Source organism: Littorina saxatilis, linkage group LG7 (assembly GCF_037325665.1).
Source record: "Littorina saxatilis isolate snail1 linkage group LG7, US_GU_Lsax_2.0, whole genome shotgun sequence".
Taxonomy (NCBI): domain Eukaryota; kingdom Metazoa; phylum Mollusca; class Gastropoda; order Littorinimorpha; family Littorinidae; genus Littorina; species Littorina saxatilis.
The window spans coordinates 57,141,655-57,165,654 of NC_090251.1; the positions used below are offsets into that span (position 1 = coordinate 57,141,655).

At 40.1% G+C, this 24,000-nt stretch overlaps 4 long non-coding RNA genes across 4 annotated transcripts in view; 2 read left to right on the forward strand and 2 right to left on the reverse strand.

The window, feature by feature from the left end:
* Positions 1-24,000, forward strand: part of LOC138971888 (uncharacterized) — a 133,032-nt gene that overhangs the window by 71,845 nt on the left and 37,187 nt on the right. The window lies entirely within an intron of this gene.
* LOC138971886 (uncharacterized) overlaps positions 1-24,000 on the forward strand; it is a 32,621-nt gene that overhangs the window by 3,622 nt on the left and 4,999 nt on the right. The gene's annotated exons all lie outside the window — the stretch shown is intronic.
* On the reverse strand, positions 2,126-13,035 carry LOC138971872 (uncharacterized). Its single transcript, XR_011457407.1, has 4 exons — positions 12,934-13,035; positions 11,770-11,894; positions 9,029-9,132; positions 2,126-6,370 (listed from the first exon to the last, which is right to left on the reverse strand). It is a non-coding gene; the product is annotated as an uncharacterized lncRNA (long non-coding RNA).
* Positions 13,844-18,040, reverse strand: LOC138971887 (uncharacterized). The gene is made up of 3 exons (XR_011457415.1): positions 17,116-18,040; positions 15,040-15,172; positions 13,844-13,879 (listed from the first exon to the last, which is right to left on the reverse strand). It is a non-coding gene; the product is annotated as an uncharacterized lncRNA (long non-coding RNA).

Consider the following 24,000-nt stretch of genomic DNA (forward strand, 5'->3'; position numbering starts at 1 on the left):
ACCATGGCTATATGCCTTAGCTGAATTATTATGAGGATGTTAATAAGTGAATATCATAAATGAAAATAGCTCTTTAATGTGGCAACATGTCAATTTCATTGAAACCATAGTACAAGATATACACATTTTTGGTGGTCGACCTACTGAAATTATGTAAAAGTACATCATTAAGACGACTGCCGAAAAAATACCCTTTAGGTCAACTTATATATATATCTACAAATCCGCACTTAGGTTAACCGTTTTAAAAATCTTCATTAGGTCAACCATGGCTATATGCCTTAGCTGAATTATTATGAGGATGTTAATAAGTGAATATCATAAATGAAAATAGCTCTTTAATGTGGCAACATGTCAATTTCATTGAAACCATAGTACAAGATATACACATTTTTGGTGGTCGACCTATTGAACGAATGCCGTAAAACTACCCTTTAGGTCAATTTTTTCAACGAACAAAATCATCAATAGGTTGACATATACGCACTCTTTAATATTTATCCAGAGGGTAGTAAAACTACACTAGGTTTACCTAAGTATAATATATATATATGTTTTAAGTTGTTTATACCTTCCCTTACACTTATGGGGGACTTTGCATCCAGACATGCAAGCTACATAAACTGCCTTTTTAAGTTGAATATTTGAGAAATGTCTGGGGTCATCTGGTTTTGTGTGCTGTGCTGTACCTTGCAGTCTCTTTCCAACATTTTGTGTTGTTGAAAATGGAATAATGGAAATTAATAATAATAATAAAAGCATAGTCGTCATTTCTGTATATGGTTAATTAGCTACTGCGTAGGTCTCTTCATGAGGCTCTTAATAATTAAATTCTCAGAAACAAGACAAGAAGATAATATAGCTTTCTTGCAGCAGTGTGTGTAAAAATCTGACCTGATGTGTGTAGTGACCCTTCTTCATACTTATAAAGAAACAAAATAACAAATGCATGAGCTTGATAGCAATATTTTTGCCTAATTTGTTTAACTGTGCAAACTGGAATCAGGGATTCATCTGTTATATGAACAGGGTATGGTTTGGGCGTCGGTCATCTGCATAGTTAAATTCAGAAAAGACCCGATACATACGCATCTTAGTCTGTCAATGGACCGATTGACATGCAGCAGTCAGTTAGCTTTTGTTTACGATGTATGAAATTTCAGAGAAAAATATTCAAATGAAGTATCGTTATTGGGTAATAAGTTTTATCTTAACTTCAAAGCCATATTTTTCAGTTTGCAGACAACCGATGTTCACATTTAAAGTTTTGTTGTTGACATACTGATTGGTATGCAAAATGACCGATTGATTCATGGCTAAGTCAGTCAATGGACCTACAGTTGACAAAACCCAAGCCAAGCCCAGTGTATAGGTGGATGTCATGTATGAAAGAGTTGAATATGAAAATGTGTGAAACCTGTTGGTGGTTATAATAATGTAAATCTTCCCAAAACTGTCAAGATGTTTTCCCCTCCAGCGACAAGTGATGTACCTATGAAGCGTTTTCTTACGCTGCAGAAAACAAACAATGTGTCAGTGCAACATTTTTTGTGCAGACATTTTGTTTGTTTGTTTGCTTAACGCCCAGCCGACCACGAAGGGCCATATCAGGGCGGTGCTGCTTTGACATATAACGTGCGCCACACACAAGACAGAAGTCGCAGCACACTAGGCTTCATGTCTCTCCCAGTCACATTATTCTGACACCGGACCAACCAGTCCTAGCACTAACCCCATAATGCCAGACGCCAGGCGGAGCAGCCACTAGATTGCCAATTTTAAAGTCTTAGGTATGACCCGGCCGGGGTTCGAACCCACGACCTCCCGATCACGGGGCGGACGCCTTACTACTAGGCCAACCGTGCCGGTTTTTTACAGACATAGATTTGCAATGGTCAAATCGGTTGATAAGGATGTGACAAAGAAAAAATGATGGTATGAAGTTTGTTGACTGCATCAAAATGAGCACAAAAGCATTATGATAAAATCAAATGAAAACAATTACATGTAATGTATAAATTGAATATTAAAGATAACTCAGTCATAAACTAATTAATTTTTACCTGTGTCACATCCACACAAAAATGAAAAATCTTTATTGAAAGAAACACCAAGAATCCTTGAAAATGTTTTAGAACTTTATTCATGAAACACTAAAGACCAGTTTCAAAAGATAAGAAACAAGCAAATGCTGATAAGAAAACTGAGAACAAGAAGAAAGAAGAATAGTTTCAAAAGGTTTAACGTATGATACACCAGAGTCAAGTTTAAATCATACATAATCAAGTCCATAAATTTGGCACCTTCTTGATATTCTGATGAAACAAAAACAAAATGTAAAATCCCTGTATCTTATTAGCACCTGTACATGGCAAAAAACATTCTGCGTTATTGTATGGTAAACAAAAATGGGGGGGGGGGGGGGGGGGGGGGGGGGTGATGAAAAGCCAATTTAGCTCAACTTCTCACCTTATAAGAATCATATGGCACATGAGATCAATAATGATGAAAATAAAACAACACATCAAAAGGCAAACACATAGTTGCCTTTGAACTGAAGACACCCAATTATTCATTTAGGGATCAAGGGACCCTGTTGGAACCTTGACATATAGTAAACCAGAAACACAGGTCCCCTACAAATGTCAAAAAGCAAGAGGTACAGAGCAATTAATCGGTCTAAAAAGTGTTTTCATACTCTTAATTGGTTTTGAATTCAGGAATCTAAGGAAAACAGAAAAGCCATTTTCAGGAATCATTGCTTTCTATTGTGTATAGTTTCTCCAAGGGTGACATAATTCATTTGAATAATACAAATCATATATTAATCAAACAAGACCCTTTCTCTTGAAAATAAAATAGTTTCAAACTAATTTTGATGCGTATCTGGGACCATGTTAGTCTTTTTTGTGACCTTGGCAAAATGATCAACAGCATCATTTACATGACTTTGCATCTAACAGTAACAGAGAGCCCTTGCACACACTCAGCAAACAGAGCAACAGCGCAAGTGACTAACCTTTTTGATACGAAATGAGTCCGAATAAGTTTGCATGTCAAGATTTAAAATTCTGATTTCTTTATCACAACCTAACCACATCATTTGGAAAGAGAACATTAGGGAAACCATACCTGGCTGACATTCTTCAAACCAAAGAAGTGCAAGACATTTTAACATAAATGTCGCACTCATAAGAAAAAGACCAAACTTAGGGTAAGACATTTCTGCAGTGATTCTACAGGGGAAGCTACTGAAAGTGAAAGGGTATCTATCATGTAGTAGAGAGTACACATTCTCAGACCACCAAAGACCATTGCCACGGTTACGTAAGCAAAACTGCCGATCTCGTTTCTGAGTTGCCAAGATGGCGGTGTCCAGTCGCAACGCTTTTTTGTCGACAGAAGAGGCCGCTGCTTTGATACCGGACGACTTGCAAAAGCATTTGAGGGTTCAAATACATGTATCTGAAAAATTTTCACATTTTATGACAACACTACTGTACTGTGATTTTAAACTTTGTCATGTCCTTCAAGTTTACCTCATGTGTGGTAACAAAACCTTATTCTTAATCCACCCTTTCCACCACATATCTGCATACTGTTGATTGTGATTACTCTCGTGATCAGATCACCGAGTTGAATACAGTGAAACCTCCCATAACGACCACCTCCATTATCCGACTGATTTTCTTGGCACCATATATAAAATAATTTACATTAAGTTACTTTGGAAACAAATTCCATGTTAAAATTTTTGAAAGGAAACCTCAATGAGTATGGACCAAACCATTGTAGATCCTGGCTGACACATATCAGCACCAGGTTTTTCTGCCCTGGTCTGCCACCTTAACTGATAGCACGACATCATAACGCCTTTGTTCATAAAAGCCTTGATCATGGAAAAATGAAAATTAACTCACTTCGTTTTAAGGTATCAACAGTAAACAATGTTATGAGAAAAGAACAAAATCAGTAAGGAATACCTGCACTGCAAACAATGCAATGAAATTATGATAACATGTACACAATTGTTTGCATAGTTATTCAATAAAGAAAAAATCGAATTAAGCTACCCCCACATCATCACTACATCACATCACCAGTAGCAGCATGTTCATGATCCTTCAATCTTTACTTTATTTGGTGTTTAACGTCGTTTTCAACCACGAAGGTTATATCGCGATGGGGAAAGTGGGGGAGATGGGATAGAGCCACTTGTTAATTGTTTCTTGTTCACTAAAGCACCAATCAAAAAATTGCTCCAGGGGCTTGCAACGTAGTACAATATATGACCTTACTGGGAGAATGCAAGTTTCCACTACAAAGGACTTAACATGTCTTACATACTGCTTGACTAAAATCTTTTCAAACATGGACTATATTCTATACAAGAAACACTTAACAACTGGCCTGGGGGGGGGGGGGGGGGACTGGTCTGGGGGTGATAGGAGAGAGTTTAACCTAGGGAAAGTAGCTTTCAGTCAAAAAGCCTCGTAATTAATTATATTTTCTACTAATTTGGTTGCTCTTAGGTGATTTGACCATGCTGGTTCCATTTCTGTTATCTGCTTATCTTACATATGCCTCTCGTTCGAGTTGTAAAATTAAATATTCAAAATGGCGTTTGAAAAGCAGTCTAACTTGCATAATAGGCATTTTCCTGTTGTGATGACAACATCAATTATATTTATGAATTCAGCGTGCCCAAATCCTTTAAATAACGGGCTCTGCCGGCTTAAAACTAAACATGTCGCAGAGGAACTTAGGTAGCCTAGCCTATGGGATAATACAAGATTGTTTTAAAAGACTATCATGGCAGTGTTGTTTCAGATAGAAAGATGGTTATTGTTTGAAAAGTGTTTTTTTTTTAAATTAAGAAAACAATGCAATGATGAAATAGAAATTTCAGAATTTTTTTGACATACACCTTTAAAACAGAGCAAACTAACAGCCACTTGGTCAATAGTCTTTCTCAACTGGATGCAACAATAGGACACACTAACCACTTGGTCAATAGTCTGTCTCAACTGGATGCAACAATAGGACACACTAACCTTGTTTAAAACAGAGCAAACTAACAGCCACTTGGTCAATAGTCTTTCTCAACTGGATGCAACAATAGGACACACTAACCACTTGGTCAATAGTCTGTCTCAACTGGATGCAACAATAGGACACACTAACCTTGTTTAAAACAGAGCAAACTAACAGCCACTTGGTCAATAGTCTGTCTCAACTGGATGCAACAATAGGACACACTAACCTTGTTTAAAACAGAGCAAACTAACAGCCACTTGGTCAATAGTCTTTCTCAACTGGATGCAACAATAGGACACACTAACCACTTGGTCAATAGTCTTTCTCAACTGGATGCAACAATAGGACACACTAACCTTGTTTAAAACAGAGCAAACTAACAGCCACTTGGTCAATAGTCTGTCTCAACTGGATGCAACAATAGGACACACTAACCTTGTTTAAAACAGAGCAAACTAACAGCCACTTGGTCAATAGTCTTTCTCAACTGGATGCAATAATAGGACACACTAACCTTGTTTAAAACAGAGCAAACTAACAGCCACTTGGTCAATAGTCTTTCTCAACTGGATGCAACAATAGGTTTGTTTGTTTGTTTATTTGTTGCTTAACGTCCAGCCGACTACGCAGAGCCATATCAGGACGAGGAAGGGGGGATGAAGGGGGCCACTTGTCAAGCGATTCCTGTTTACAAATGCACTAACCCATTACTTGTGTCCCAGCAGGCTTTAGTAAAACTAAATTAATACCTACTGGAAGATTACCAGTTTCCAGTATGTTAAAATAGGCTTAACCTATCTACTGCTGGACTTACATCAGAACACTAACAGATTAAACTATACATGAATCGCGAGACAAGCGGCAAGAGAAGAGATTTTTGGAAAAAATACAGGTGAATGAGCAAGAAGGCAGAAAAAGGAAAAGAATTCATGAAGAAAAAGAGAGCATGACAGGAAAGAGGAACCAAAAATCTACCTAACAGCAAACTAGAAAGCTCCTGCGGTTCCAAAAACAGGAGGGGCTTTTAATTTCATAACCGCAGTGCCCCACTGCGGGAGGGGGGGATGGGATAGAGCCACTTGTTAACTGTTTCTTGTTCACAAAAGCACTAATCAAAAATTGCCCCAGGGGCCTGCAACGCAGTACAATATATAACCTTACTGGGAAAATGCAAGTTTCCAGTACAAAGGACTCAACATGTCTTACATACTGCTTGACTAAAACTGCTGACAATGATGAACTGCTTTCTGCTGCTGTTGATGAGGACCTGTCTCCTATTTCAGTCCTTCTGACCTTTTTTCTGCTGCTGGGTACGAAGCTGGTCTGTGGGTCACTGTTAACAAATTAAATGAGAACTTTAGCAATAAGATAAAGAGGGCTGGAAAGCTTGTTTTTCCAATAAAATATAACACAGATTTGGAGTACTTATAAAAGCAGTGCATTGCTCATGACACCCATCTTGTAAACTTAGAAACTTTCTTCATATTAGGTAAAAATTCAGCCTGTTTATTAGCAATAAAATCAGAAGCAGCAGTTTATTGCATTGTAATTTAACATACAGAGAAGCACTGTTGTATTGACACAACGTTATATTGAATTAATTCCCGACTATATTCAAATCACCGCTAGGCCCTAACAAAAGCTCTTCTTAGTATTTGATAAAAAAATAAAGGCTATATATTGAAATTTTGGCTATATTCAGGCATGAGGAAGTTTCTAAATTGTATGTCACAATGTGGGCTACTGAATTTAAAACAAGAAGGGCAAAGCCCATACGACTCACATGCTTTACACATTTTTCCTACCAAAATACATGTGACCTTGACCCAAGGTCAAGGTCATCCAAGGTCACGCAACACAAAGCTGTTAATTCAAGACACAGGAAGTACAATGGTGCTTATTGGCTCTTTCTACCATGAGATATGGTCACTTTTAGTGGTTCACTACCTTATTTTGGTCACATTTCATAAGGGTCAAAGTGACCTTGACCTTGATCATATGTGACCAAATGTGTCTCATGATGAAAGCATAACATGTGCCCCACATAATTTTTAAGTTTGAAACAGTTATCTTCCATAGTTCAGGGTCAAGGTCACTTCAAAATATGTATACAATCCAACTTTGAAGAGCTCCTGTGACCTTGACCTTGAAGCAAGGTAAACCAAACTGGTATCAAAAGATGGGGCTTACTTTGCCCTATATATCATATATAGGTGAGGTATTGAATCTCAAAAACTTCAGAGAAAATGGGAAAAATGTGAAAAATAGCTGTTTTTTAGGCAACATTTATGGCCCCTGCGACCTTGACCTTGAAGCAAGGTCAAGATGCTATGTATGTTTTTTGGGGCCTTGTCATCATACACCATCTTGCCAAATTTGGTACTGATAGACTGAATAGTGTCCAAGAAATATCCAACGTTAAAGTTTTCCGGACGGACGGACGTCCGGACGGACGGACGGACGGACGGACGGACGGACGACTCGGGTGAGTACATAGACTCACTTTTGCTTCGCATGTGAGTCAAAAATGACTAGCCCACTAAGTTGACAACAGTAACAATTTGACTTGCCCACACAACTCAGGTTACCACACAACAATGAAGAGTTAACCGCGAGGGTAGCCCGCGGATTGAAATAGGCTACCCCCTGGCTGGCAATACAGGGCAACAATGTTCCCACTATCCTTTCTCTTAGCTTCTTATCTTCTGTCTCTTGTCTTGTTTTTTATCCGCACTTTTTTCTGCCTTCAAGCCCTGTAATCTATCTATATAGCTATTCTGATGGACACGTGGGGGAATTCGGGGGCTGTGATTGGATGGTCTCACACATCCCTTTTCCGATCATCAAAGCATAATGCTACGAAAGTCGGCCATTTTTGCCAATATCCAAAAGCATATTGGCAATAACAAAGACGCATGGTTCCGGTTTACCCATCTGTACCACGCGGCGATGTTTCAATCGACAACAGCATACACTGACATCTTGAAATTCTTCTCGGGAATGTTTTTCAGCTTTACAAATGTTGATAGCATACCCTTTTCTGCTAACTTCTCGATGAAACACGACTAAACCAATTATTTTCTGTCCCTAAACACCACAAAATGCCCAAAGTCAAAAGATGTACATGTAGTACAAACAGGGGAGTAAAACGGAAAAGCCGTTTTTGTGTGCCTGTGTGAGCTCAGTTGCCGACTGACACAAACTTTCGCATTCGGCTTTTCTTATCTCGTAACTCCACATTAAATACCATTCTCTTAATCTCTCGAAGTATGGCTGCCCATGTGGCAGGGTATAATAAACAAACGGCCATAAACGCAAAATTCTCATTCGCAAAAAGGGATGGCCCTGGGAGCTCAAGCACAGGAAGAAGAAGAAGAAGAAGAAGAAGAAGAAGAAGAAGAAGGAGGAGAAGGAGAAGGAGAAGGAGAAGGAGGAAGGAGGAAGGAGGAAGGAGGAAGAAGAAGAAGAAGAAGAAGTTTCTTGAGCGTAAATTTTACACCCGCCCTGCGGGCGATCACATTCTCAATTTTGTTCGCCCACACTAATTTTTATTTGCCTAGGGCAACAAGGGTGACCGATCTTGTGCACGCCTGATATTGAAACAAAATTTCTGCTCACAAGAACTTTTCCCCTGCTTATTTTGAATTTAACATTGATTCGAATTTAAAGAAACTTAACCTCAAGAGATCCAAGTGCAGAGTCAGTTAGGTACAGTCAAACCTTTTGAATACAACCATCAAAAAGATTCTGTAACTCAGGCTTTGAAATTTGTCTATTTCTTATCTTTAAGAGGCTCTCCCACTTGTTCAACCATAATATACTCGTCTTAGTCTTACAGATGCACTTTAGTCTCTTAGCCTCAAGGTTTCCCTGTATTTTCTAGTTCACTATGTAACAGAAAAGTGGCATTCAGACCACATAAAGCAAAACATTTGACGGTAAAATAACAAAAACAGAAAGGTTCAAGTAAGAGCAGAGGAAAATCATGTACTTTGATCATATAAAGTCCTCCGTGTCCTTGGTTTAAGGAGAGGATAATCCAGAGATTGAAGAAGCTCCCGCCTCACTCTCAGTGTCAGGACAGTAGTCTTCGTCCTGAAACAAAATATCCAGGTTTTGTTCTTTTTACATACTCATAAACAATATCATTGTACAGGTTTCAGCCTAACTTTTGCATGGACATAAGATTTCATGACACTTTGTTGTAAGGTGCTTTAACTTTTTTTTTTTTAAACCTAGACAAGGATGTCCGAGGGGACACTGCGTCACCGTGTATAGCACAGTCTGCTCGTAATTGGATGTTAGCCGAGCTTAACGTATAGCAGCCAGCCGCAACTAACAACAGCTCAAACCGCCCAGTAGCTCGGTTGGTAGCTCAGTTGGTAGAGCACTGGACTTGTGATCGAAAGGTCGCAGGTTCGAATTCGGGCCGGGACGGACACGGGTCAACTTTATGTGCAGACCCAGAGACAGAAGCCATGTCCCACCCCCGTGTCATCACAATGGCACATAAAAGACCTTGGTCATTCTGCCATAAGTGCAGGTGGCTGAATACACCCAAACACGCAGACACCTGGGTAGCGCGACTCCGTTGCTGCTAGCTTTCCACTGGGAGGAAGCGACCCGAATTTCCCAGCGATGGGACAATAAAGTAATGAGAAATGAGAGAGAAATGAGTATGAATTCTCCTTCTTCCCAAGAACAACAGCAGACTAGAACAAGTCAGCAACGCAACGCCAGGACAGTTTAAAGCCATCCGCTGGTAATTGGACTCCGTTGCTGCTAGCTTTCCACTGGGAGGAAGCGACCCGAATTTCCCAGCGATGGGACAATAAAGTAATGAGAAATGAGAGAGAAATGAGTATGAATTCTCCTTCTTCCCAAGAACAACAGCAGACTAGAACAAGTCAGCAACGCAACGCCAGGACAGTTTAAAGCCATCCGCTGGTAATTGGACGTTAGCTCCGCTTAACGTATAGCAGCCAGCTGCACACAGTGATAGACACAGACGGCATTTTGTGAAACCACGCATGCTGTATACAACCAAAATGAGGGGAATTGAAACCGAGAAATCGCTAATAAATCATGAATCGTTAAATATTTGTCAACCAAACTTGGCACACAATCTGCTGATATGCACAGGCATGAGCAAGTTCCAGAATTTTCACTCGCCTTGTGGGATAGTGAAATTCAAAATTGACTAGCCCACAAACAATTTCATTTGCCCACAAAAATGAGTTTCCAAACAACAAAACGATTCTATCCATTCAAACGTGGTGAAAGGCGAGCAGGTCTTTGCAAGCGCCTGTACAGATCGCATTAGTTGAGCGACATGAGCACGCTATGCTTTAAATTAGCTGGTGCATAGCGTGTCCCCCCCTCGGTGTCTTCAACCTTTTTGTTTGAGTTTACCCATTTTTTGGTGTTTTGTTGGTGAGACTTTGATGTTTCGTGAGCACGTATGTTTTCTAGCTTAATTTGTCCGTACCAACAACGAATGGCCCCTTTCTGTCCTTCTCAGAAGCGGCATGCTTTTTGCAAGCAGTACTGTACACAACATGACATTTTCGTGTAGTCTGCCTGGAAGGAACGCTTCCTCTGTCCGGAGTCATACTTTTTAATCTCTCGGACTCCGTTCCCTCTGGTTTGGCTAGTTGTCCAAGTATTTCTACATGTTTACAGCTTCAGATCTGCCTAGGCTTCTGAGACACACATGCTGCGTCGACAATACTGATTGGTTAAAATCGCGTCAACAAAAAGTCCTGATAACCCTGAAATCATAAGGTCATTCTGATTGGTCACTAAAGAGAATTTCCTGGAACTGGAGCTCCGATCACATCTAATTTTAGCAATCGTAGACGACAACGTGCTTCACAACAGACAATCGTCGCTTGGAAATTGATACCACAGACCCAAAATTTACACTCGCCAAGCGGGCGATCATTATAAAACTTTCTACTCGCCCACACTCATTTCTGGTCGCCTGTGGCAAGTGGGCGACCGATCTTGCTCATGCCTGTATGCACCTAACCCTACCTGCAAAGTTTGGTTGAAAAACAGCACAAAAAGTGGGTTCATCGAGACCGGTATATTTCGACCAAACTTTGCAGGTAGGTTTAGGTGCATATCAGCATATTGTGCAGGGATGTGGTTAGGCGTCGGACATCGGACATAGACCGATTACAAGGCTCAAATGTCCGATTCACATAAACGCATTGCGGTCAGATGTCCTATCGTTTTCAACTGAGCGCGGTCATGGTCCGATAAAAACTCCATTCCTTCGGACAGCACGATATTTGATATTCTTTCCGTGATAGTGCTGAAGTTTTTGGTCGTTTTTTAGTTTGTTTCTCTTTTGTGTGTGTCCTGCACACAATGTTGGTGCATGTACTGATATGTGTGTTTGCACATGATAATTTTGTGTTTTGTACACAATTATAATGTCCTATTGAAATGTCTGAAAGCAGTCAAATGTCCTATTGATGCCGAAGAGCTCAGGGCATTTGTCCTATAGGTATGAATTTATGGCAACATCCCTGATTGTGTACTGAAAAATCGCTAATAAATCATGAATCGCTAAATATTTGTCAACCAAGCTTGGCACACAATATGCTGATATGCACCTAATCCTACCTGCAAAGTTTGTTTGAAAAACAGCACAAAAAGTGGGTTCATCGAGACCCGTATACTTTGCAGGTACTACAGTATATCAGTAACAAAATCAACACTTACTAAGGGCAGGCTGTCAACATTTGATCTGCTTTCTGCTGATGTTGCTGAGGACCTGTCTGCTATCGCAGTCGATGATACCTCTGACCTGCTTTCTGCTGCTGGGTTCAAGACTGGTCTGTAGGTCTCTGTTAACAAATTAAATGAAAACTAGCAATGAGACAAACAGGGCTGGAAAGCTTATAATTATGATATCCCAATCTTCTTCTTCTTCTACGTTCCCGGCCATACGTCTAGATGTCCAGTCCAGTGTTGAGTGCAAATCCCGCAGTCAGCCGCAGTGATGCCGCTGTCCCCCACAGCTTTTCGCGGAGCTCCACTTCACTCGGCCACGTTTGGCGCCTCAGGATGTGTGATATCCCAATAACATATAACACAGATTTGAAGTACTTATAAAAGCCATTTGAAAAAGTAAACAGAGGTTGCTACACTTGAAGATTTTCACTGGCTACTTATCCGGAAGGACTATATTAGACAGACGGGCAGGTTCCGTAAATGAGCCTCTATACTTCACTCATTACATTTATTAGACACTGTCATGCAACATGCTGCCTGACAAATTTTTCCCCATAACCTCTCTCATGTTCTTTTGTTGTTTTCCGACTTATCAATTATGTCTCGATTTATGCGCAATGTAGTGACTTTTCCTCTGATCACAATACGCATTAACTTTGTGCGAGTGTCTTATGTGCACTTATTACAATTGAAAAAATCCCCTCAAATATTGGCGCTCCAAGTCTTCTTCTTCTTCTTCTTTTTCCCTTAAGCTAGCTACTAGCTAGCTGCCCTTTCCCCACCTCCTGTATCACCAACCCCTTCCCATTTTCTGCTTGTTTGTGTATCTGTTTTGTCTTTTGTTTTGTTTTTCGTTTCCTGAAAGGAGCTAATGTACTTATTCCGCCATCATGCTAACCTTTGTTTTGTAATTACTATGATTGCTTAAAATAAGCATTATATGCTTGAGTATGTAATCATCCATGCATTGTTCTTGTCATGATTAAAATTGAATAAAGTTTTGTTTAAACCAAGAAGAAGAAGAGTGATATTACTGATAACAAGCAACACAACAGTTCATTGCTCATGACATGCATATTGTAGAGATCAGAGGCAGAACTAACAAAAACAGAAATGTTCAACTTCAAGTAGGAGCGGAGGAAAATCATGTACCTTGATCATATAAAGTCTTCTGGTTGCTTGGTTGAAGGAGAGGGTAGTCCACTGAGATTGAAGAAGCTCCTGTCTCATTCTCCGGGCAGTAGTTTTCATTCTGAAACAAAAATTACAGGTTATGTTCTTTTCCACACACTCATAAACACACATCATTGAACAGATTTCTGCATGTAACAGTAACACCTACACATGTCCACTTGTCAACATTGAGTGGAAACCATTTTACAACATATTGGAAAACTTTTGACAGTCAATCTCTACAAAAATCAATTGTAAAGTCATCATTAGGGCAACCATTGTAAATATAAAAATCTTGTTTGTCAAACAAAGCTAAAAGCTGATCAAAGGTGGAGCTTTGCCCTTGTTATAATCATATCCTGAGTTTGTTCTTTAAAAGCTTTGTCGAAATGTTAGGTAGCTGGCCATAAAAACTATAACAGCAAATGAACAATAAACCTGGGCATATTTGTTATGGTGCGCATAGTTTCTTTCATAAGGCTGCATGCATCTTTATCAATAAGTGGCACAACTGATTGCAAGTGTCCCTGTCTGCCTAACCTCTTTGTAATACCCACTAACAGTAACAGTAACAGCAAACGATGTTGATAGGTGTAAACCACAGAGCCTTCACAACACACACAAAAACGGATGTACTAATATCGCAAGCTTGAAGCACACAAGCGCAATGGTGGTGTAACAGACTTCTCTGGGGTATCAACATAGCTGGCTTTAAACCACAGACCACCTACCAATGTCTATATTGAGGATTGATTGAAGAATAAGGAATGTAATGTACCATATTTGTCTATAGTCAGTAGCAAATCAATTCTACAAGAAGAAGGAAGTAGACACTAATAGTAATACAAAATGACAAAAAGAAAAGAGCACTGACATACCTCTAATGTCAGAGGAGTGGTGAGTATTCTGGAGATACTGGACTTATCTGTACAGAGAAAATGCACACTGAACTGGTTACAATGGTGATTTAAAAACAACTTTCAAAAGATTAAACTTTGTAAACAAGCAGAGAAGAAAAACAATTCTCAGTTAATCTGGTAGATTTCAAGTGACCATATTATGTATCTAATATAAGGATGCCCTTGTAATCCATTCATGCTTTTTGAAGAAAACGCCCTGACTGAATTGTTTTGTTGGGTAAAGCTCTTTCGAGTTTGAGCGCTCATATACATACTCTTTTTTGTTTGTTTGTTTGTTTGTTTTGCTTAACGCCCAGCCGACCACGAAGAGCCATATCAGGGCGGTACTGCTTTGACATATAACGTGCGCCACACACAAGACAGAAGTCGCAGCACAGGCTCCAGTCCATGTCTCACCCAGTCACATTATTCTGACACCGGACCAACCAGTCCTAGCACTAACCCCACAATGCCAGACGCCAGGCGGAGCAGCCACTAGATTGCCAATTTTAAAGTCTTAGGTATGACCCGGCCGGGGTTCGATCCCACGACCTCCCGATCACGGGGCGGACGCCTTACCACTAGGCCAACCGTGCCGGATACATACTCTAAATATTTATATTGTTAATGTTAGTTGTTACTATACATGATCGTTCGTTATTTTTCATGAATCTTTACATGTCGAGTTTCAAGGATTTTAATGTGTGATCTGTTAATGTTGTTCTGTAGTATAAAGCTAGGATTGAAAACGCTCATCTATTGATTTGAATACATATTATATATCTTCCTGGTTTGCAAATGATTCAAAACATCTGGCAATAATTAGGTTGATTTTAGTACTGTATCGGTCATTGACCGACTGAGCATAAATTCAACATCTAGATCATTTAGAAAATTGTTTTGGTCATCGCTTATTTCGATGACAGATTGATTGAAAAGTCAATGACCAGCTCACTGAAAAATCAATCGATTGATTGAAAAGTCAATGACCAGCTCACTGAAAAATCAATCGGTCATTTCACAATTCTATGCGTCAAGTGACCGATGACCGACAAGAATCCTATTCACTGATCTGGTCTTTGACTTTAGTTAAGCTTGCAAACCTGTATATATGGCTGGTACTAGTAAAACTAAATACATGTATTCAAAATAAATCCCCTGAACATCAACTGAGTAAATTTCTTACCAGAACTTGTGCTTGTTGTCAGGCTTCCATGTTTCTTTAAGTTTGACAAAGAGAGCTGCAACATGAACTGCCCTCTGGTATAGTGAGCAAAGTATCCAGGATCCAACGCCATATTCCTCAGCTTCAAATTAGCCTGATGGATAATTTCAAATATTATAATGAATTAATCTTAAACACAAACATAACACATCACATCATGTCATCAAAAATTACAGGTTAAGTTCTTTTCCACATACTCACAATGATAAACACACATCATTGAACATATTTCTGCATGTAATACTTAGGTAACACCTACAAATATCAACCTGTCAACATTGTGTGAACATTGAGTGAAAACCATTTTTCATCATATTGGAAAACTGTTGACAGTCAATCTCTAGAAAAATCATTTATAAAGTCATCATTCAAGGGCAACCATTGTAAATATTATAATTTTGATTGTCAAACTCAAAGCTTAGTTAAAGCTGATCAAAAGTGGAGCTTTGCCCTTTTTATATCCTGAGTCAGTTCTTTAACACTAACAGCTTGGTCGAAATGTTAGGTATAGCTGGCCAAGTCAGGGAATGCTTTAACACATTAACACTAATAACAGCAATAAACCTGGGCATATTTGTTATGGTGCGCATAGTTTCTTTCATAAGGTTGCATGTATCTTTATCAATGTGTGGCACAACTGATTGAAAGTGTCACTGTATGCCTAACTTCTTTGTACTTCACACTATATAACAGCGAAAGATATCAAATATCACTAACTACCACGTAAAAGCACACCGCTAACTTTGAGCCCAACATTATGCTTAGTATTAGTATAAGCTCTGAAATGTATTTTAAGTTGATTAAACCAGAGGTGACGGTTAGAACAAATAGCGCTGGATGGTTATTGAAAACAGAGCTCTGATGAGCATATTTAATGAACGTTTTCTGTCGTTACACTCATTATCGAAGACAAAATCAAATTATGTCAAAAAAAAACCAACGTTAAAGTTTTTTGATATGCCGGACAGTCTAACAGTAACACTGCATGCCCATGGATGTACATTAAATCCATGCATAGACTAACTGATTACTCAGGTGAGCCAAAAAGAACTGAACACCCCAGCGAGCCAGCTTTCTTGACCGCCAAGGACGACCACGCACGTTTCCGGCCGATTTATGTGGAGCACGTGATGCGCACAAAAAATATTGTCGGTTTAGAAGTGTTGTCTGCGCAATGATCGCGGCGGCTTTCTTGACCGCCAAGGACGACCACGCACGTTGTGAGACGTCATTCGTTAGACCTCAATAGACCTTTTCGGTATCTGAGCAGCTCTCGCGAGACACGCTCTTTGTTATGCTTTGAACATCGCGAGAACTTCGAACCTTGGATTGTGCAACTCGCACGAGATCGCTGTACCACATGCTTTGCTATGCTCTGAAGTTTGCGAGAGATTACGAGAGCTTGGAATACCGATAGGGTCTATTAACGCGTGCCTCTAAGTTCTAACAAGCAAGAAACACAAACAGTATTCCTTCCAGATAAGTAAAAAAAATGTGTACACGAGGCTAGGTAAATTCAACAGATTTGTTTTGTATTACCATATATATAATAATATTATATATTATGATCGTTATCATATGAATTTATTCTCAAATGAACAATATACGAGCCTCTGATTGTTTGCACATAAAACTATCCACAACTGGCGTGTGTGGAACCCAAAACAGCAGCAAATTGAATCACTGAATGACTTCAGTTTGAAAATGTCCGAACGTTCATAATCATATCTCCGCTTCAAAAGAACATTCGTTCGCCCGTCGACTGTACGAAATCTAACAATATGTGTCCTTATCACGGTCAAGCTTAGAATGATTTGGTAAAGATTGAAGGCCTCAGCACAGGCCATGAACATGATGACGAGATTTTCTAAGATGGCGAACACTGCCGCCTGCGTGGTCGAAATAGCATTGATAACAAAAGTTACTTTTCATGTCCAAGCGGAAGCATTTTCCCATTGAGTGGCATGTAAAACAAAAAAGAAAGTGGTAAACAAACACATACAACAAGTTCAGCATTCGTGTCACATTGCAACTCACCTTTCTTTCTCTCACTCTCCCAGAAACACATCAATCGAGTCATCATGCAGCTTCGCCATTTTTCAGCTGTGCGCCTCATTGTGAGGTCAATGACGTCATTCTTAAAATAGGCCAAGATATAACTTTTCAGCGTTGTCGCATGGTGCTTCAACTGATTCTAAATGCATGCAGACGTTAGAAAGTCAACTTTGGTGGTTTTGTGTTAAAACTGTTGAAAGTAGACAACAGCTCGGATTTCACGGAAAGAACACTCCCATAACCAAATATATTTGAAGATAATGTCATGTTGACATAAAGGTGAAAATCAGAGTAGTCACCCTAATGACCGCAATACAAAATGGTACTGTTCTTATTCAGTTTGATTCTGATTTATCTGCATCTTCTTTACCAGTGACGTCTCGATGTGTTTCCTCGTTAGCGCAGTGGATCAAGCGTCCTGGGACAGAAACGAGGTTCAGAGAGGCCAAAACAATAGGTCGACCGACTTTCGGTCGACCCAACTACAAAGTTCAATGAAAATTATCTATAGGTCGACAAAAAGTCGACCTATAGACTGTTTGTACTAATATATATATATATACGACTTGTGTCTGTGTGTCTGTGTATCTGTGTATCTGTCTGTGCGCGATGCACGGCCAAAGTTCTCGATGGATCTGCTTCAAATTTGGTGGGCATATTCAGGTTGACCCGGTACAGGACACAACCTGGTCGATATTTCAACACGTGCTCTCAGCGCGCAGCGCTGAACCGATTTTGGTTCCACCTCAGCTACCCGGGCCCCCATACCGACACACCAAAGCCAAAGTTCTCGGTGGATCTTTTTCAAATTTGGACACTGTATTCAGCTACACCCCGGACACAATATCATCGATGAGATATTTCAACACGTGCTCTCAGCGCGCAGCGCTGACATGATTTTAGTTTTTGTGTTCATTTCACCATTATAAGTAACTCTTCCTTATCTTCTCATCTTCTCCAGGTTTTCAGCGTTTACCTCCCTTCCTTCGTTTGGTGCACTTTTGTGTGACAAGGAGCGTCTTCGGATATTCCCGGCGTTCTGTTACTGTTACTATTTTTAGAAGGTCAACGCAGTGTACAGAACGTAAATTGGACCCGTAAATTATCCTCACTGTAAAAGTGCAAAGGTCGAATCAATTTATAGCCACGCGAAAAATACACTGTCATCTATCTCTCTATAGATACGGCTTCTCTGTGTTTTTGTGTGTGTGTGTGTGAGTGTGTGTGTCTCTATGTAAGCAACACCTGTGCATTGTTCAGTTCTGTTTGTGATGTGGTCTGGCGGCTTTTGTGTAATTTTATGTACTGGCCTTCCTTTGAGAAGCCATAACTTGCTCAGTCCTGTTTGAGTGGAGTTCGCCTCCAAAGGTGATTAACACGGTTACATTCGTCGACAAGGATGGGACTCGATATGGTCAGGAATGGCATTATGGCCACTGAATCATTTTCGTGCTGTTCCCATTCCACGAATCTGGGAGGGTCCATTGTTCGGACCCGGCGAAGCCGGCGTACGGCTCTAAGTACTTCTTCCCGGCGAAGCCGGCTACCCGGCGAAGCGGGTATTCATTCTAGTACATAAATATACAAGAGAGAGAGAGAGAGAGAGAGAGAGAGAGAGAGAGAGAGAGAGAGAGAGAGAGAGAGAGAGAGAGAGAGAACGAACGAACTTTATTACTCAAGGATGAAGATTTTAGGCTGACGCCTAGAGAGAGCGAGAGAGACAGAGGCTGAGACCAAGACTGAACTTTATTTTACAAGGATAACGATTTACCGCCTTTTCTTACAAACTCTCCGTGGGACGACAACCTTACAAAACAAAACTCAAAACACTTCCAATTTACACTAAAACAGAAATACTATCGAAGTTAAAATTCAAACACAAGTATACACATGTTTCAGATGATGATGACGATGATAATGATGAGGATGATGATGAGGATGATAATGATAATGATACAGTCATTTACACCGAAAATTATATAAGGCCAACAAAAAATAGGTCTGTTTACGGTAACCCGACCGACCCTAGTTTTTAGGCCCGACCCTAATCTTTTTTTTGGATGGTCTGAAAAAAAAACAAGTCGCGTAAGGCGAAAATACAACATTTAGTCAAGTAGCTGTCGAACTCACAGAATGAAACTGAACGCAACGCAACGCAGCAAGACCGTATACTCGTAGCATCGTCACTCCATCGCCCGTGGCAAAGGCAGTGCCAGTGGAATTGACAAGAAGAGCGGGGTATTCGTTGCGCTGAGAAGGATAGCACGCTTTTCTGTACCTCTCTTCGTTTTAACTTTCTGAGCGTGTTTTTAATCCAAACATATCATATCTATATGTTTTTGGAATCAGGAACCGACAAGGAATAAGATGAAAGTGTTTTTAAATTGATTTCGAAAAACAAATTTTGATAATAATTTTTATATATTTAATTTTCAGAGCTTGTTGTTAATCCAAATATAACATATTTATATGTTTTTGGAATCAGCAAATGATGGAGAATAAGATGAACGTAAATTTGGATCGTTTTATAAAAAAAAAATTTTTTACAATTTTCAGATTTTTAATGACCAAAGTCATCAATTAATTGTTAAGCCACCAAGCCTAAATGCAATACCGAAGTCCGGGCTTCGTCGAAGATTACTTGACCAAAATTTCAACCAATTTGGTTGAAAAATGAAGGCGTGACAGTGCCGCCTCAACTTTCACGAAAAGCCGGATATGACGTCATCAAAGACATTTATCAAAAAAATGAAAAAAAACGTCTGGGGAAATCATACCCAGGAACTCTCATGTCAAATTTCATAAAGATCGGTCCAGTAGTTTAGTCTGAATCGCTCTACACACACACACACACAGACAGACACACAGACAGACACACATACACCACGACCCTCGTCTCGATTCCCCCCTCTACGTTAAAACATTTAGTCAAAACTTGACTAAATGTAAAAAACGCATCCAAAATAGAGCTGTTTGAGCTTACCTCCCTTCTGTCGTCTGCTGTTTGAGCGCAAAGTACTGTTTATAGTTATGTTGGGCAAAAACAGGGATTGATGAGAAGAAATGAACTGTGAAACATCATAGAGAGGGGAGAAAAAAAATAAAAATAAAATAATAAAAAATGGAGAAAAAAAAAGGCCGACCTACCGACCCTATTTTTTCACCCAATGTTACCGTAAACAGACCTTTTTTTTGGGGGGGGGGGCCTAATACGAGGTATGATCCAAACAAAATGATCAAACCGCGATTAAACAAGTCTTAGGCCACTGATCATAAAAAGTAATATATCATTTGAAAGGCCAAACATTTAACTGGTATACCTCCAAAAGTTAACGTCATTTGGTTACTACGTCATAAATGACGAGGTTTTAAAATACGTCACTTTTGGGTAACGGTACAACAAAAATGTCTACAAAACTGAAAAACGTTACATGAATCAAAGCTGTTCCATATTCGACAATCTGAAAAAAGAAAAGGGAAATTGAAACTGACAAAAAGGGGAATAACTCTAACAAGTCAAAAAGACTTCCGAAGAGAGCTTTAAACGAGAATAATGTAGCTGCTGTGTCAAAATTTAAGAACTAAGATTAAAAAGTGTACATGCGGGTATAAAGAGCAAAACTTCAACTTTCATATGGAACAATCCAGAGAGTTCTACTCAATGATCTTCCGCTTCAAAAGCTGGCCGAAAAATGGGTGCCTCATTAGCTGACAGGGTACGGAAGGAGCATTAGGGTCCTCTCGCACGCGATCTGCTCAACCGTTGTGAACCCAGTAGACCCAAATTTGTTATTACTGTAATCACTGATTATGAGACTTTGGTTTCCTTCTACTTTAGTGCCAGAAACAAAGCGTGTCAATACCAAAATGACGAGATGCATCAAATTTGTAAGCGAGGTTTTCAAAGCAGAAACAGGACTATTCGCTGTATTTTTCGACCACGAAGGTCCCGTTTCTGTCGATATTATGTCTACTGACAGCACTGTCATTGTCACATACTATGCAGAAACCGTTTTACCCAAACTTATTCACGAGTTTGTCAGTCAGCGACCAAACTGCGAAACCCAGACTGTCCTTTTTCTTCATGAAAATGTCAGTCTCCACAAAAGAAGGGCCGTAACTCCATTCCTAAAAGACCAAATGATCCCATTTTTGCCTCACACATTCTTCAGACCTGATTACACCCCTTGAGATTGCTGAAAATACCATCTTTGAACATCAGACGTTTTGCCAACAAGTTTCACTGCACCCAGGACCTACAAAAAAGCCGTCAAATCAGAGCTGAAAAGCAACCCCAAATAAAGCCACCTTAAGGCCTCTTCTGATTGGCTTAGACACTTGTGACTCTGCATCGATGTCGGTGAAAAGTAGTTCTAATGACTGCTGTAATTTGGGTCAGATACGCCAAACGGTCTCTGCAAAAATCACATTTGATCATTTTGTTTGGATCATACCTCGTAGTGGAAACAAATACACATGTATATAAGCAAGGCACAACAGAGAATCAATGACGAGGATTTTAGCATAACTGCAGCATAGCTCTACAAATACATAAAGGTTACACACTCCGAGTTCTAAATATTGTGCATACTTTTCCTAGGGTCGTCGAGCCCCTGGCGAGGTAATACCTGGAAATCTACCCGAGGGAAAATATGCACGATATTTAGGACGAGGTGTGCAAGCTTTTTATCCCATTACTTCGACGTTTTCATTAAAAAAACACCACTTTTTTTACACACACTCTGCGCGTGCCTGTTTTCTGCTGGCCAAACCTTCAGCGACCGCAAATCGTGTCATCAAATTCATGTGCGAAACGAGTCCCCTTTTGTCTTTATGGTAAACGCGCCATTAAACGTCTGCTTTTGTATTTAGTCATCAATACTGCTTAAGAAAACGAATTACAGAGATTGCGCAGTTCAATGCATTTGAAACTGTGCAGTTACCGGCCGGTTTCAGTCGGTGACCCAAGTCGGTTGTCAGAGGCGGGATTCGCCAAAAAGAGTGCATTGCGTAGCTGCTGGTTTTTCTACAACTATGTCCTTTGATGTATGTTGTAGTTGAGGATGTATTTGATGAGGCACCAGTGTGTGTGTGTGTGTGTGTGTGTGTGTGTGTTTGTGAAAGAAGGAGTGAAAGTCAGAGTGTGTGTGTGTATGTGTGTGAGAGTGGGAGGGAGAGAGAGAGAGAGAGAGAGAGAGAGAGAGAGAGAGAGAGAGAGAGAGAGAGAGAGAGAGAGGCTGTTATGTTTGATTATATGTACCGGTTGTAACGGGTCAGTTGGCCTAAACAATAAACTTTCTGAGTTCTGAGTTCTCTCTCTCTCTCTCTCTCTCTCTCTCTCTCTCTCTCTCTCTCTCTCTCTCTCTCTCGCCGCTTCGGCCAACTCATAATCTTCACTCAGCTCTTTTCACCCCAGCAGATTATGTGTATTCTTTGTTGTTTTCTTTATTTCTTCAATGCTAAAATGTATGTAGATCGTTAGCTAAACGTGAGTTCGACTTTTATACCGCAGAATATCTCAATCGTTTTGCTGAAGTAAAAGTAGTCCCCCAGTTAACGATAAATATGCAGATGACCTCTATAAGTTATTCAATTGTACTCTGAGATCAAAGACAATGACCAATGACAGGTGAGATCGAGACTCGGTTGTGATGGATTATCCATATGGTTGTGATGGATTATCCAGAATAATCACCTCCTCAGCTAACAGAGACACAGAGGCAGGTCATGGGATAAAATCAAATATACAAGACCGTCTATTAACTCAGCGTATCCGATGGGGGGTGGGGGGGAGGTTATCGGAAACATCTAAATCACCAAAATATGAGGTGATGAGGGAGAGAGAGAGAGAGAGAGAGAGAGAGAGAGAGAGAGAGAGAGAGAGAGAGAGAGAGAGAGAGAGAACACCAAACTCAGAACTTAGTACACAAGAATAAAGGTTTTAGGCTTAGCCTGATCTTCCAACCTGTCCTTTTAACATAATGTCATCAGACAAGTCTAAAACTAAAATAAAATAATAAAAAAACATAGCAGCAATGCATCGTTAAATGGGATCATAAAACAGGCTGTTTAGTTTCAAGAAGGAGGGAGAGGGGTTCGAGGAAGTCCGCATTCAGATTCACTTTCTTTCTTTCTTTCTTTCTTTATTTGGTGTTTAACGTCGTTTTCAACCATTCAAGGTTATATCGCGACGGCTCAGATTCACTAAACATACATATAAAATGAAAAACTTAAGAGCATTGCATACATAATCAGAATACTCAAAAACACTAGATTTCAGGGGGCAGTTTATATCGTCGCCAAGTTGTGTGTGTGCACCCGCCTTTAAAGGTTTTACAGATGTGGATCGCTGATTTCAATTGGTAAAGAGTTCTACAGAGAGTATCCTGACAAAGCTTGATTTATACGAGGAATTGGTGGGAATAAATTTTGAGACCCATACGTCTTCGTAACGTGTGTATGATACGTTGCACATATTTGGGTACATCACCATGACCTATTTTAAACTTAAAGACAGCCGTATTGTATGCAAGATTGGTTTTGAGGGGAAGGAATTTAGGGCTGAGAGAGAAAGAGAGAGAGAGAGAGAGAGAGAGAGAGAGAGAGAGAGAGAGAGAGAGAGAGAGTAGTCAAATCGCCCAGCCGACCACGGAGGGCCATATCAGGGCGGTGCCGCTTTGACATATAACGTGCGCCACACACAAGACAGAAGTTGCAGCACAGGCTTCATGTCTCACCCAGTCACATTATTCTGACACCGGACCAACCAGTCCCAGCACTAACCCCATAATGCCAGACGCCAGGCGGATCAGGCACTAGATTGCCAATTTTAAAGTCTTAGGAATGACCCGGCCGGGGTTCGAACCC